Source organism: Lactuca virosa, chromosome 2 (assembly GCF_052849685.1).
Source record: "Lactuca virosa cultivar CGN04683 chromosome 2, Lactuca_virosa_CGN04683_v6, whole genome shotgun sequence".
Taxonomy (NCBI): Eukaryota; Viridiplantae; Streptophyta; class Magnoliopsida; order Asterales; family Asteraceae; genus Lactuca; species Lactuca virosa.
The window spans coordinates 140,553,641-140,569,942 of NC_136427.1; the positions used below are offsets into that span (position 1 = coordinate 140,553,641).

Genomic DNA, 16,302 nt, shown 5'->3' on the forward strand with positions numbered 1-16,302 from the left:
AGTTCTCATAATCGATTTAATCATTATATTTTTTTTAGTCAATTAACTCCTACAAAATCGAAAATTTTATTTATTTTGATCATTTTACCTGATAAACAAGTCATCCAACTTTCAAAAATTACATTTTTGGCTAGGGTTGAACATAATATGGTATCAATTTATTTTTACTCAAACTGTATACCATACCAACTATAGTTGAAACAATTTTTTTTCTACCAGGATCATACCAAATATATTTTATACGGAATTGTTTGAATACCAACAAGTTTGGTTGGTACAAATTGATAATCATATTAGTACCAACTATTTCCTAACTTTCAATTGCAATGATTAAAGACTAGAAACGATATGGGATAATTTTATTGTCTACTAATATAAATTAGTAAATTAACCATTTTAATTTTTTTTAGTAACTTTTCAATTTTTTAATTTAATGTGATAATAATTACTGACTAGATAGACTTCATCTAATGACTAATATCATGCTTTTAAAATTGTAAACAATAAGTACATTTGATAATCGTATTATTACCAACTATTTCCTAACTTTCAATTGCAATGGCTAAAGACAATAAACGATATTGGATAATTTTATCCTCTAGTAATATAAATTAGTAAATTAACTATTTTAGTTACTACAAAGTTTTATTAACTTTTCAGTTTTTTAATTTAATGTGGTAATAAAACTTACTTCATCTAATGATTAATATCATGTTTTTAAAATTATAAACAATAACACATTTGACAGTTATATATATATATATATATATATATATATATATATATATATATATATATATATATATATATATATATATATATATATATATATATATATATATATATATATATATATATATATATATATAGGTGTGATTCGGATAAAGGAAAATTTAAATTAATAACAGTAGGCCAAATGATCTAAATTGGGGGATACACGGCCTAATAGAGGCACGTAGCATTTACATCATGTACTAGGCACTTGGGCTTAGCAAAATTAGTTTATATAAAGAAAGCCCAAACGCTTTAAACTTTAAAGAAGCAATTTACCAATACCTTCTGTCTCCATCCCAATACTCTTTAACTATATCTAAGAGGCATATATGATATAACAACTAAAAACAACTTGATTCTTGTGCTTCCATTTAAGCCACGAAATTAATTCCAATCACCAAAATACAAAATGAATTGGCGAAATCTTCAATTTTCCTTTGTCTTTCATCTAAGTATTGTTTAACATAGTTTAATTAAGGTTAATATCATAAAAGAGTAATCAATTATTCAGAATCTTTTAAAACACCATCAACTAAAAAAATATCATCAGAAGGTAACGGATTATTCTTTTGATTTATAAAATATCATTCGAACTATCGTTTTTTTGTTATTTCAAAATATCATTCGAACAAGGCGATGAATTCGTTACCTTCTAATATCGATTTTTAGTTGGATAGTGTTTTTAAATATTTTAGATAGTTAGTTACCTTTTTATAAAATTAACCCTTTTAGTAATTCCAAACACCAAATGAAATCGCAATCCATCATTTTCAAGATATGATAATTGTAAAAGACAATTGCAATATGTACCTTAATATTTTCTATTGTAATGTCATAAATTTTTTTATTTTTCGTATTTAAAATAATTTTGACCAGACCCAACAATAAAAAAAAAGATAATTTTATATCTTTTGTGCCTCCAACAAATCTAAATCATGAATCTGCTATTGCTAGCAACTAGGAAAGTATCACCCCGCGATGCGGGGTTAGTTGTTGTTACTTATGTGTTTTGATGTTCTCATATGAATGTGTTTAACCATGTTTCATTTGATATTAGTCAATCGTTCCTGAATTTTTTATTTTTTTTTTTGTAAATTTTTTATGTTTTTTTATGTTATCATATTTATCTTTTTCTAGAAAATGAGTATTTTATTAATAAAATGTAATGCATATGACTATATGAGCGTTTATGATTAAATATCATTTTTTATAAAGTTTTTATAGTTTTTATGAGAATCTTAACATTTTCCATTTTGTGACATTATCATATACAAAACCATAAGATTTATATATAATGATTTAGAAAGGAAAATACATAATTATAATTATCTCATTTCAATAATATTAACCACTTGCCCATCATCAAATGTGTTTCAAGTATAGAAAAGATATCAAACTATAATTTCAACAAAAAGAAGTGAATTTATAATTACAAATGATAATCAAAAGAAGCCCTAAATTATTCGTATTTAAGGAGACACCCAAATGAAAAGAGGATCAAATTTGTAGAAGAAATCTGACTTTCAATCAAATGGGAGTAATTACTATAAAAACATTATTTCTGAAACATAATTAATCAAAATTCAGAATTCAAATCTACAAATTCGACATGGCAAACTAACACTCGAATTAAAACAACATATAACTCTACTCAAGAGTTTATTACGTATCAGATTATGATAAATTGAGTTGTCAGTGATACCACATCATTCATTTACCTGGAAAAAAAACCAGCATAAACTGCATGAGAACAGAGGATTTTTTTTTCAAATATGTATGTATAAAAGAAACAAAAGTTTGAAGAAAATGTCATTTATCATTGCTGATATTTCAATTCATTTAATATTGTATAAATAAGATTACAAAACAGGTCCTGTGCAGAAATGTTTTATAGAAATAGTCCATACTTAATTAAAAAAAAGGTCCCTATGGAACAAAAACACCATGAATTTTCTCAGGAACTGGCATTTAATCAAACATAGTAAACAAATAAATCGAAAAAATACTAACAATTAAATGGTATACAGTCAAACAGAGAACAATTTATGAGCACTTACATTCTTTTTTTTTGCATGTAAACACTGGGATCTTAGAAAGGATGAAATGGGATTTTGCTACCTGTTATAATATATGTGAAAATGAGAAATCAATAGCGTTTTAGCCTTTAGGTGGTGAATAAATGAAAATAAATAGTAACCAATAGAGAATTAGTTTTCAAAGATTAATTTGTGATTACCTACATATAAGTAGATTTTGTTGCTCTTCTAGAAAAGCAGACATCAGATTTTTTGAAAATATAGACCTATTGTATGAAACTATTTAATAAAGTTTGTTGTGTGTAAGGTTTCAATGGAATTAGATTCAAAAATCATAATTTCTTCTGTATTAGTTGGAATACATGCATAACCACCAACATGAAGACATATATATATATATATATATATATATATATATATATATATATATATATATATATACACTTTAACAAAAGGGTATTTTAGTCTTTTCTTGTAAGATAGATAGAAAGAGATTGACCGTAAAGTGGATAAGATATCTTTTGGATGTGGTGATCCGACTGAAATTTGTATACTCTGACAAATTTTCACGTTTCTTTGATTGATTAACCACGAACTTGACAATTTAACAAACATCCCTCGAGACCTAAGGCTTTATGACAATATACTTTTCTTTGTTAAAAGTGTGAACGTATGAAAATACTTTCACAAAAACTTGGGGGCTGTTTCGTCTTTACTTAATAGGTTAACCTAAAAAAAAGAACATAACTTAATACATTCAGACACTATCCATTTACTAATTTTCCTGACTTATAGTGCAATGGATGGGTAAAATGGTCATTTAATCTCATTAAGACAGTTTATCGGTCAAGAAAAAAATGGACCTTATATGTATACAACATTTTATCCACGCATATATCACTACCCATTTGGCGATCTATTTTAGGCTTACCTTTCTAGAAGCTATATTAGAACTTCAAAAAGCATCGTCCGCATCAAGGGGAGTAAGTTCAGAAACACCTTCACTAATGATAGCAGCCATTTTGACTCCAAATCTGGACATTTTTCCAAAAAATAGAAATCAATGAGGTTGTTATAGTATTCAATGCGTTGTGGATTCGGTTTGCCTGTTCCATCTGTTATAACATGAAAATACATGTTAGTTTATTTGCCACTTTCAAAGAAATCAACAGTATACCATATTATCATAGATTCATTAAGGTGGTTAGTAAATTTACTTATGAATATTCTTCACCATGATATTCAGAATATATAAACATCATATATCAGAAAAAACTCACTGAGGCATTTTGTCAAACACCTTATATGCACTAAGCATCTTTATAAAGAAAATACCATATTACCAAGTAGAAAAACCATTTTGTTTTCATATGATGTTTCTAGATTTAGTCATGGTCATTTCATTCCAAAGTTTTCATGTACAAATCATATTTTTATATAAGTTTTTATATAGAATTAAATATTCATTAAAAAAAATTACCAACTTTTTCCATCTTCACAATATAAAAAAAAAGGAAAAAAGAAGAAACATATGCTCACCTTATGTGTATTAGTGACAACATAGGATTCGATGAAGAGAAGTGTAATCAAAACTGATCATCTGCACTAAAAATGTAATTTGGTCATGGTAATAACTTAAAAAAATTCAACCTTATGAGTTGTTTCAAGACTCAAACCAATAAAAGACAGTAGTAGTACCCTAAATGGCTGCCAATTTAAAAGTAATTGGCATTTCAAGGGAAAACGTCTAATTAGCTCCATTTTTTGTGTGGATGAAAGAAGATAACTACATCAAATAATCCAATACAAGTAAGAGTGAATAACGTTTTAACCATTTTATTTGTTGAATGTGAAGCCACAATTGTTGAATGTGAAGTTTTTTCAAAGGTTGGCTGAAGACCCGGTTGTGTTTTTTGACTACTTCTGATTTCCATCTCTATATTAGAGATTCATCTGTATTTGTAAAACTTATATCTAGAGTAACACAGAAAGAGTGCAGATTAGCACCAAGAAATATAAATTCTTAGTTACCGGTGGACGTAGGTCAGAGAAGGACCGAACCACGTTAAATCCCTCGTGTTCATCCTTGTGTTCTTGTTTTTCGTGAGCTGTGTGTGTGTTTAGAGTCGTGTGTTAAGTATCTCGATCCTAACAAGTGGTATCAGAGCAAGGTTTTAGCTCCAAAAGGTGATTTTCAGTTTTTTGGTCGAAATTTTTTTTCGTCAAAAACGATTTTGGTGTATACCTTTGGAAAGGTCTCGTTCCGAAGATTCCGAAAATATTTTTTTCTGAATTTTTTGACCACCGGAAGACATCCAAATCGCCGGTCAAAGGTTTGCCGGAATAGTGACCGGAAAAACCAGTTCCGCCGGAGAAGACGACACTGTAGCGCCTGAACTTGCCGGAGAAGACGACACTGTAGCACCGAAGTTCTGCCGGAGAAGACGACACTGTAGCGGTACTGTAGATGTACTGTAGCACAACGTCATCGGTGACGTCAGCAGACAATGTAGCCCGACGTCAGCGGTGACGTCAGCAGACACTGTAGCAGGCACTGTAGCGGCACTATAGCAAACTGTAGCAGATTTGAAGATTTGCAATTTGGCCCCTGAATTTCCAGAAAATTGCAAAATAGGTCATTGTTCTTTCAGAAAATGGCAGAAAGCAGTAAGCTTCAGATTGAGAAGTTTGATGGGAAAGATTTGGTTGGTGGAAGATGCAAATTGAAGATTTGCTCGTGCAGAAAGACTTGGACGCAGTTTTAGGTGAAAAACCGGAGGCGATCACACAAGCAAACTGGGAGACTTTGGATAAGAAGGCCAAGACATTTATTAGACTGACTTTGTCAAAGGATGTTGCCTTCAACATTTTGAAGGAGACCTCGGCAAAGGGAATCATTGAGGCATTGTCTAATATGTACGAGAAGCCGTCGGCAGCAAATAAAGTCTTCCTGATTCGGGAACTAATCAACACGAGGATGAGGGAAGGAAGTTCAGTTACAGTACACATCAACAATTTGAACTCGATTTTATCCAGATTTGGGTCAGTGGGAATAAAATTTGAGGACGAAGTTCAAGCTTTACTACTGTTATCATCATTACCTGACAGTTGGTCCGGAACAGTTACAGCCGTTACTAGTTCCGCAGGATCGAAAGAGCTCACTTTTGAGGGAATTCGGGATTTAATTCTAGGCGAAGACGTCAGACGAAGAAATTCCGGGGAATCATCAAGTGAACAATTGAATGCGGTCAGAGGTAGAAGAAATAACAGAGGTAGTGGGAGCGGGAACAGGAGAATGAGTCAGTCAAGGACTCGAAATGATGTGACTTGTTAGAACTGTAAAGAGGTTGGATATTTCAGGAATCAATGTCCAAAAGACAAGAAATAAGTTAACGTTGCAGTAGACCATTCAGATGATGATGTTTTGATCTGTAGTGTGGAGAGCAATGTGGATTCCTGGGTTATGGATTCGGGTGCTTCATTTCACGCTACCCACATCCGTGAAACACTGCGGAATCTGAAAGAAGGGGATTTTGGTAAGGTAAGACTGGCGAACGATGAGGTTCTTGATGTGACGAGCATAGGTGACTTAGATCTGAAGACTCCAGTCGGTCCATGGACTTTGAAGGATGTCCGGGTAATTCCAAGTCTGAAGAAACAGTTGATTTCTGTTGGGCAGTTGGATGAACAGGGACACGAGGTTAAGTTCAGGAATGGGCAGTGGAAGGTTGTCAAAGGAAATCTTGTGATAGCTCGTGGACATAAGAGGGGTTCATTATATATGGTCAGTTTACCGTCTGAGGGAGTAACCGTCCCAGTTCAGAAGAAAAAGAAAATTCGGTTCATAGAGTCTCGTGGACAGAAGAAGGTTTGCTTTGCAGATGGCAAACCCAGAATCACAGGTCAGATTCAGGTTGAACGAGTTTGGAACGGTTCAGAAAAACCAGTCAAGGGCATTCATAGCAGTGGGAGCAAGGGTTGTGCTTCAGCTAGAATACCCAGAACACAGTGGGTTAAGAGAACCAGTATTCCATCTGTAAAAGTCTCTCCAGATTATCTGCTTCACATGGAGAGTGTCGTTTGTTCTCAAGATGTTCCAGGATCGGGCAGTTCATTTCAGTAGGAGCCGGTGGAGACAGAGAACAGGTAAATTGAAGAGAAGGCCGGGTAACTAGGAAGGAGTTAAGATCAAATTTTTTAAAATACAGATGCACAGTTGAAGCACAGGTGAAGATTGTTCCGTGGCTTCAAGTGGGAGATTGTTGAATGTGAAGTCACAATTGTTGAATGTGAAGTTTTTTCAAAGGTTGGCTGAAGACCCGGTTGTGTTTTTTGACTACTTCTGATTTCCATCTCTATATAAGAGATTCATCTGTATTTGTAAAACTTGTATCTAGAGTAACACAGAAAGAGTGCAGATTAGCACCAAGAAATATAAATTCCTAGTTACCGGTGGACGTAAGTCAGAGAAGAATCGAACCACGTTAAATCCCTCGTGTTCATCCTTGTGTTCTTGTTTTTCGTGAGCTCTGTGTGTGTTTAGAGTCGTGTGTTAAGTGTCTCGATCCTAACATTATTCATTCGAAATTTTAGTCCAGGTTAAATAGATGCGATATTGTAAGAACGATATTATTATGAACGTGATAATATAAAAGTAAAACACTTCTAGTCTTCATATTACCTCTTACTACCAAAATAATCATTGTACCTAAAAAAATATCATACAAATAAGGAATTTATTTGTAAAAGAGGACATACCTTGCCAAATATACAGGCAATTCATAAACAGCAAGTAATATGTCCAAGTAATTTACTGATAGATTGCACTTTGGCGACCAAAACTGAAATCAACATGAACGTGGTCAAAATAAATCAATGAAAGCTAAGCAATGTATGATTTTGTTTTTTTTTTTTTTTAATTTCATGCAAATAAAGATTAATGTATTAATAAACCAAATTTTTACGTACTTGCATTTCTTCTTCTTGCTGCCCAACTGCTTCCTTCTTTAAAGACAAAAGCAAATATTTAATAGTATTTATTAGCACTTATAGTTAATTGTTGGCAGTTAAAAATTTGAAACAGTGTCTGTGAGGGTTACATTACATTGAATCGGTGTTATTGTATCTAACAGAAAGGGTGGGCTGTTGAAATCAAAGACTCATGTTTTTCCCTGATGCAATGGGGTCTACCCTTCCTATAAAACAATAAGATTGAATTAAAACTTAAAAAATAAATAAATTAATAAAAGAATCAATATTAATATTACATTATCAGCAACATTGACATCAACTTTGCATTTGATGAGCAACTTAACCGTTTGCATGAGACTCACTTAAATAGCATAATGAAGTGGAGTAGCACCATCCTATGACAAGGGCATTTTAGTAATTTTGAGAAAAAATAAAAGAAAGGAATAATGACATGGAAAATGGAGTTTGAAGGAGAAGGGTGGGTCTCACCAGGCATGAGGAGTTGCAAAAACACAGACTCTTTTTTTAAAAAAAAAAAGTGATATATGAGGTTGTAAGCATTAGAGAACTCTTTTGGACAAATGTCAACCACTTCTCGTAATTGACTTTGACCCATATCATTTTTAGATAAGTTATTTTAAATTTCAGTAAATTGCTGATTTGGAACCATTATGTATTAAAAACAATACCTTATCAACAACATCAATCTCAAATCCATTTTGTAAAAGGTTATCCATGAATTTAATCTGCATCTGAATCTCAGAAGCAATGGGGTCAGTAAAACTGAAATACCAAGAATATTAACAATATTAACAGTATATTTGCTTACTAATAAATCATCAAGTTTCAGTCACATTAACAAAGAACATCTTCATATAAGTATGACGTTTGTAAGTTGTAAGGAAGGCTAAGTTGTACCTTATATCATTCCATAAAGAAGTCTAACTAACCTTCACACATACATTATATCAAACAGTTGGTGTGTGCAAATTGGAAGTAAAAAGAAACACGAAACTAAACTGCAAACAAAGTTGGGCCAAACCGTAACCTTTTCTTGTCATCTCAGTGCGAAAAGATGTCAAAAACTTTGTCAATTGTATCTGCAACTTTCACCCATGTGAATCTACTGTTACTCCTAATCGAACATCTTCCTGTAATTGCAGTGCTTACCTGTACAAAAATTAAAATCAACAAAATAAGATCGTTGATCTTGAATGAAGAAAGACGAATGAAGTTGTCGATTTACGAGCTTCAGGAGATGCTGAGAGCTGGAACGCAGGAACAGAGTGGTTTGCCACTTATTTCAATCGGTGGAACAGTTGGAGGCCAAACAACAGAAATTCTAGACACATATACCCACACATAGGAAAGGAAGCGGAGGCGGAGGTATAGTCGCTTTCCTCTGGAACCGACTTTCGGCGAGAGAGAAGAAAATAGGAAAGGGCTATGTATGAAATTGGGAATAAGAAGACGGTAGTCAATGGCGGTGGAAAATTTTATCACGCCAGTCAATGACGGTGGAGAATTTTATTGGAGGAAAGGAGCGGCAGCGGGTCACAAATGCAAAGAAACAAACATAGTGTCAAAAGTCTAAAAACAGAAATGTTAGGTGGCCAAAATGTTAAAGAGAGTAGGTAAAAATGAAAAACTTTAGTGGCAAAATTTCTAATGGGCAAACTATACTGTACTTAAGGCTCCCGGGAATTAAGTATATACTAGGAAAGAGTTGTTCCCGCGTTGCGGGGTCAGTTGGTATTATGAATATTTTTTTTCTTAAATTGTTATAATCATTTATTAAATTTACTTTTTTGTAAATTTTTTATGATTTTGAGGTTATTCCATTGTAAAAAATGTTATTGATTAAGTTTAAGTATACATGAATACCGAATTTCCATTTCACAGTAAAAAAAAGTTGGTCACATACAAATAACGTTGAATTGATTACCTTCTACTTTTAACAACCACCTCTTCCTTCATTTTCTCCAAATAAAAATCACCAACTCTAAGCTTGTCAACACCTTTTTAGGTTGACCAGATCGTCAAACCTTGTTTTTGGAAAAAGCTCCTTATTATACATTTTATAGGAATAGTTAACTTTTAAGTCTTCTGAATCAATCACAATCTGTACAAATTTCAAGCACCAATGTTTCCATAAAATACAAAAAAAATGACTAAATAAGAATATATGGTGAAATTTGAAAAAAAGTAATTACTTTCTATGGGTTGTAAAAGAAATATCTTGCGACTCTCCTCAAGTTAGTATTATGGGACTTCAACATATTAATCTATCCTCTAGATGTAGTACTGATAATCTCAATACCTAACATAAAATAGATAAAAAAAACGATCCAATTGTTTTTTTATACCAAGATAGTTGAAAGGAAAAAAAATGATAAAACACTAATCTCATTGCATAAATTTGCCTTAAAGAAGGTCATCACTTCACAGGTAGTTGATGAAATTCTTGTAACACAATGAACTCTGCAGTAAAGTCATGTCGGCATCGCAGTAAGCTAAGTGATACGATTTTAATGAACATGATAACCATGGAAGCAACATGTTTATTATGGTGGATAGAAGCAATCTTAATTGTTAAGGACTACCTGCTCACCTTTGACTTTTTATTTTCCTCCCATGCTTTGATGAAAGACAATTTCTTCTCCTTATGAACCCCAGCCAACGTGATATCTAAATCTGAACAAAAAAGATTAACACAATCTCATCAAAATAAAGTATAAAAAGATATGCAGAATTTTTTTTTTCAAAACCATAGAGTTGGAATGATATGACATCCGCAAAAATTACCTTTATCAAGGAGTTCCTTGAACTTTTCGTCCACCTCAGGAACTTGGAACTGGAGTCTCTGTTGAATTTACAATCTCATCAAAATAAAGCACAAAAACATATACATAAACCTTGTTTCAAAACCATAGAGTTTGAATGATATGACAGCTGCAAAAATTACCTCTATCCATTAACAACATGCAAACATAATTAATTAAGCGAAAAATCAAAAGAAATAAAAAGTTTCAGGAATTATGATATGCTTGAAATTAACAAAAACTCTAGAAATATCAACAAAAACACACACAAACACATCTCTATCACTACAAAATAAGCTTTTGCATGATTGAAAACTAAACAAAACTATTTAACTGATAAGAACAATTTATGAAACTAATCACTAAAATTAAGATGAAATCCATGCCGCCAAAAGAATTCACAAAAAAATAAGCAACAGTTACAAACAGAGCCACACAAGAACTCACTGTGCCTAATTATAATCCTAAAAACATAATATTATAATCAAGAATCAACATCTAGCATGATCACAAAACCATGACCACCATACACGCCAATGATTTATTTTAAGGAATTACTTGCTCTTTTGTTGTCTACTTGCTCTTTTGTTGCAACTTCAGTTCACCATTGAAACCCCTTGTGGTGTTGGAGTTAAATCCTATACTCTATTCAAGTCATCCATGCTTCTAAACTTTGTCTTCTTTCAACCCAATTATTTTGATATAGTTTCGAGATTACCTTCTTTTTCTGTTGAGTTCCCTGTCACACATATCAATCTTCGAACTTTTAATCCATGACCTCCAATTAGATAATTAAAAGTATTAATTTACAGACCTGCAAATTCAAAATCAAAGATTGAAAGGTCTCAATTTCCTAATCTAAAGACTCAATGTTGCACAAAGATGAGTTACAGGTGATACATATGTCATAAAAGGGAAATTTTGGGATTAAATATCTATTTTAAGCATTTCGTCAAACACCTGTCGTGCAACTCAAATGGACTCCATTTTTTGAGCATTAATCTCAAACATAAGTCCAGGTTATAGTACCACCTTAGGATGAAATCGACTCCTATGATACATGAGAAGCCAATACCAAAAACAAAGGTGATTTCAAATTCTTCATTTGGTTAAAGAAACAATAAAAAAATGTGCATACGATTCACAAATCAAGACTTTATAGAATAAATCACACCTGAGTCTGCAAATGGAATTACATATTCACTTCTTCTCATTTTTGCTATCCAATTACCTCCTCAGCTGCAGAGAGAAGCGATCATTCACATCATCATCGTCCCAACTCTGAAATCCCCCGACTCCAGCTCCGATTCGGACTACAGGAATAAGGACGTCTTTGTTGATGCGGCCAAGCTCGTTAGGGTTGGATGACATCAGGACTGCGATGTTGGTGACCGAACCGAAAGGCGGTTTGGATATGAAAATAAGAATGGATTGGCAAGAGAGGTAAGCGCTGGAAGGTAGATAGATTTGGAGGATGAAACTGAAAGAAAATTTGATCTGCCAATGATCCAGATACGAAGAGAGAAAAAGGAGGCGGTAGTCAAAGGCGGTGGAGGCTAAAGTGGCAAAAGTCTAAAGACGGAAAAGATTGGTGGCCAAAATCAGAAGCGGAGAAAATTTCCTGTAGACAAGCCTCCCCACAATTAATATATATCCCTCGAAAGCCAACTTCGTGGTCATCTCTTGAACTAGCCTCGGATTCAGAACATAGCTACGGTTCCGAAAGATGAAATTGATGACGAATTGCAGAAGTATTTCAACTCAAATGACAGTGAGCCGTTAGAGTCTTTGAACCGAAGAATTTATGGAAAGGACGCAGTAATGTCTTTTGAATGGAAGAAAAAGACAGTGAGAGGAAGAGGCGGTGGCAAGAAGAAAGACGTTTGGAATAAGAATGGTTTAATCGAGGGAGAAAGATAATGACCAATGTCAATGGCGGTGCAACATCTGATTGGGTGGGAGAGGCGGTGGGGAGAGCAACCGACTGAAAACAAACCCGCAAATTATATCAAACGAAATTAAGGGGCCTAAAATACGTTAAGCAAAAGTTTTGTGGTCAATTTCAGAAGTGGAAAAGTGTACTGTAGATAAGGCTCCCCAGATTTAAGTGTATATATAATATAATATAATTATTTCTCATTATGTGGTACATGTATTTTAAAACCATAATAGAAATATATAATAGATAATAATAATACAAGTTAAAAAAAAAAAAAAAAAAAAAACTCATTAGTAGCAAGGACATGAATGGTATTTTACTTTCGGAAAACAAATGTTCCTACCCATTAAAAACTTGAGCTCAACTATTCAAGAGTACCAAAAAAACTATCTAAACATTTACAAAAATTGATACACCCTTCCGAAAACTAGTATACATTTTTTTTTCTTAGAAAATTAATAATTAATGATAATTATGTTTCTTAAATTACCTCTAGCTATGATGGAAAATTGCTCCAATACCTAGTTACCAAAATAATTGAATATGTTATCAACAGGGCCGGCCTTACATTAAGAAAAAATAACCAAGGGCTTAGGGCCCCCAATTTTAAGGGGACCCACTTAACCCAAATCTCAATTAGGGAATGACGAGTCTCCATTTGCGCACGCCACAAATTTCATCAGCCAAGAGACTTGTGGCTGTTCTTCTTCCGATCTTCATGAGTTCCTTGATTCATTTTCGTTCTCTGTTCTATGATTCTTCATTATCAGTAGAACCGCAGAAATCATTACTAATATGTTCTCTGTTCTTCTTCCGATCTTCCTTAGTTGATTCTCGGTTTTGTTCTTCCTGACTCTAATCGATTCCTTTTTGTTCAAAAATTAAAATTTAAAATTGACAGGCTGTGAAGTGTCAGTAGTTGATTCCTGAATCCTGAAAGGCTGAAACGGTATGTTGTTCTTGACTTCTTCCTCTGATTCTCCATAACTGATAACTCCATTGTTAATGCTTCTTTCTTGATTAGACAGATTAATCTATTAGGCTTATCACTTATTGACGTATGTTTGATATGTTATATGCATATCAATTTTCCTTCTGGACCTTCCATTATCAGAATATCTAATTATTATATAAACTTTGGAGTTATGTCATTAGTGATTTGCACAAATTATTGAATAAAGTTTCTTAATACTAAGTTAATATCAACTTCTGAAATTACATTAGGTTTGTTGCATTACTAAATCAACATGTTTTGATAGATATTTAAAAACTTTTCTAATGAATCTACATAGATTATATGTGAAACAAGATTTGTAAAAAAGGGGTTAGGAATTATCAATAGGTTGTCTTTTTGAAATTCTTTTAGCAAATGGTTTTTGAGTATCTACATGTTTAGATTGTGATTTTTGAATTATAGCAACTACACAGTTTGATATTGTTATATGTATATCAGTTTTCCTTCTGGACCTTCCATTATCTGAATATCTAATTATTAGATTATCTATTAGGGTTAATAAGACTTAAATTTTTACAAATATCCACTATGTCAAGTATATTTGGAATCAGGCTTGGATAGTAAAGGCCAAAGGGCCCCAAATTTTTGGTTCGCTTAGAGCCCCGAAACCGGTTGAGCCGCCCCTGGTTATCAAGATTTTTTTTCTATTAACGAGCTTTACATGACCACCTGTAAACTTCTTGATTCCTTGAACTATATGAATATTTCCAAATTTAATCTTTTGTTGTGCACCAATATCAAGAATAAGGGTTTACCAGTGTTCTGGAGCTCAATTGTACCTAGTAATGGCCTCTTTATATACAACCTTATAGAGCTACCTTTAAGAATGCATGGTATGAGCAACGGGAGGACTCATTTTTCTGAGGTGGCACCCAAAAAACGCCAGTATAACGGCTTGAACACCGCCTCCGACGCACATTATTAGCCGTTATGTGATAAAGCGTTATCGTGACAACGGGAAGCAACGCCTCAAAAACTTGCAAACAGACATAATTCAAACCGTTCCTCAACGGTCAAAATGTTTAAAAAAAATTAATTTTACTCACATATAAATGCACATATTCACTCTATTTTTTACGTACACAATACCTTTATTTTGTCTCATCTTATTCACTTTATTTTTTACACACAACTCAACCAAATTCACATTCAACAAACAATGGATCAAAAAACACTCCTCCTCCAAACACAAACACATCCATTCCGCTCGTTTTCACTCAATACGAGGGTTGCGTGAACCTCCTCAACTCGCAAAGCTCACCACAACTACCATTTTCCAGCAACTTTATTGTTCCACAAACAAATCCAAACCTTCAACAAAAAATTTTCAACACCTTTGCTTCCATTCCACAAACAACCACACAACCACCACCCACACAAGAAACACAAAATACGGTTGTCGAGACACAAGAGGGGGTAGTCGGAAACCTAGAGGGAGAGGGAAAAATAAAGGGAAAGCGATCGCAGTTGCGGAAAACGACGAAGAACCTCCGGTATGATAAACACCGGAGGAGGAGCACGCGTTGGTGGTGGCGTGATGCGGGACATCAAAACATCAAACTATGGGAAACGATATGAGGATATGTGGATTTTGGGAAGCCGCAATTGTAAAATTCCGCACAATTTTGAAAAAAGGGGAAGCATATCACAATCAGGATATGCTTAGTAGCAAGTGGACTACACTTAATAATAAGTGCACCAAGTTTAATTTGATCTACAACAAACTTTCTTCGCACAATAAGCAAAGTAGTGCGAACGAATTCTATGTGTTTAGAGCCGCGAGGGAGCAATATCATGTTGAAACGGGTAAAGTTTTCGAGTATGACAAAATTTGGGAGATTTTTAGAAATGACCCAAAATTGCTTAAGATGCCAACATCATCGGAGGTACATTCAAAGAGGTCTCGTGTTTCGGGTTTGGTTGACGTTTCCGACGCACAAACGAACATCGACCTCAACGCCGACACCGATGAGCTCCCAGACGACATTGAAGAGATCTCCCCGCCACGACAACCGATAGGGAGCGACAAAGTGAAGTGCGCTCAATGACATGCGGATGAAAGAGGAAGTAGGCTTCGAGAGCACACAGAAATGAAAAAGAAATTCGACTCCCACAACGAAATCGCAATTAAAAAAATATGAATTGCAACGTGAGCATTTGGAATTTCTTTGTTGGAGGAAATAGGGTTTATCTTGGAGATCTGGATACCCATTGGATCGTGTGAACACTTTCCGAACTGATATTTCTACTCTATGCCTGGGTTGCAAGAAATTCAGCCTAGGATAATCCAAGATGACACTTAAGAATCTAGGCACAGAAAACTTAAGCCAAATTGCTAAAAGGATTTTGTGTTCGTTTGAAGAAAACGAGAGCTAATAATTTTTGTGTGTATCTTCTCAAAGAGAAGAGTCGTTTATATAATAAACAAGATTAGGTTTTCTCTTAGGGTTGCTTTGGAAGCAAGTCAGGGAAATCTGGATTTTAATGAGGATTAAGGGTTTCCAAAACTAACGAATTTCGTTAGTTTTACCATAATCACCCTCAAGAATGTGAATTTCCCACTATGGTCCCATATGAATTTTGTTCGTTAGCTCTGCCCCTTGGACCCCGCAAGGGGCGCTGCCCCTAGACCCCGCCAAAGGGGCGTTGCCCCTTTAGAAACCCCGGACCCATACTTTTCGTCGAACCGGCTTCTAATTCGATCATATACGTGCGTGCACTCCACACAACCCAATACATATATTA

General features: G+C 33.9%; 1 long non-coding RNA gene across 12 annotated transcripts; it reads right to left on the minus strand.

Annotated features, from left to right (window-relative positions):
* Positions 1 to 2,260: 2,260 nt before the first annotated feature.
* LOC145159541 (uncharacterized) lies at positions 2,261 to 9,365 on the minus strand. 12 transcript variants are annotated; one of them, XR_013737777.1, is made up of 11 exons: positions 8,471 to 9,364; positions 8,078 to 8,176; positions 7,915 to 8,005; positions 7,779 to 7,814; positions 7,569 to 7,651; positions 5,056 to 7,377; positions 4,509 to 4,596; positions 4,350 to 4,410; positions 3,742 to 3,925; positions 2,832 to 2,892; positions 2,261 to 2,492 (listed from the first exon to the last, which is right to left on the minus strand). It is a non-coding gene; the product is annotated as an uncharacterized LOC145159541 (long non-coding RNA). The 12 variants fall into 12 exon arrangements; XR_013737779.1 differs by having other exon boundaries at positions 7,261 to 7,377; positions 8,471 to 9,321; XR_013737780.1 differs by lacking the exon at positions 4,509 to 4,596 and having other exon boundaries at positions 4,872 to 7,377; positions 8,471 to 9,365.
* Positions 9,366 to 16,302: the final 6,937 nt, after the last annotated feature.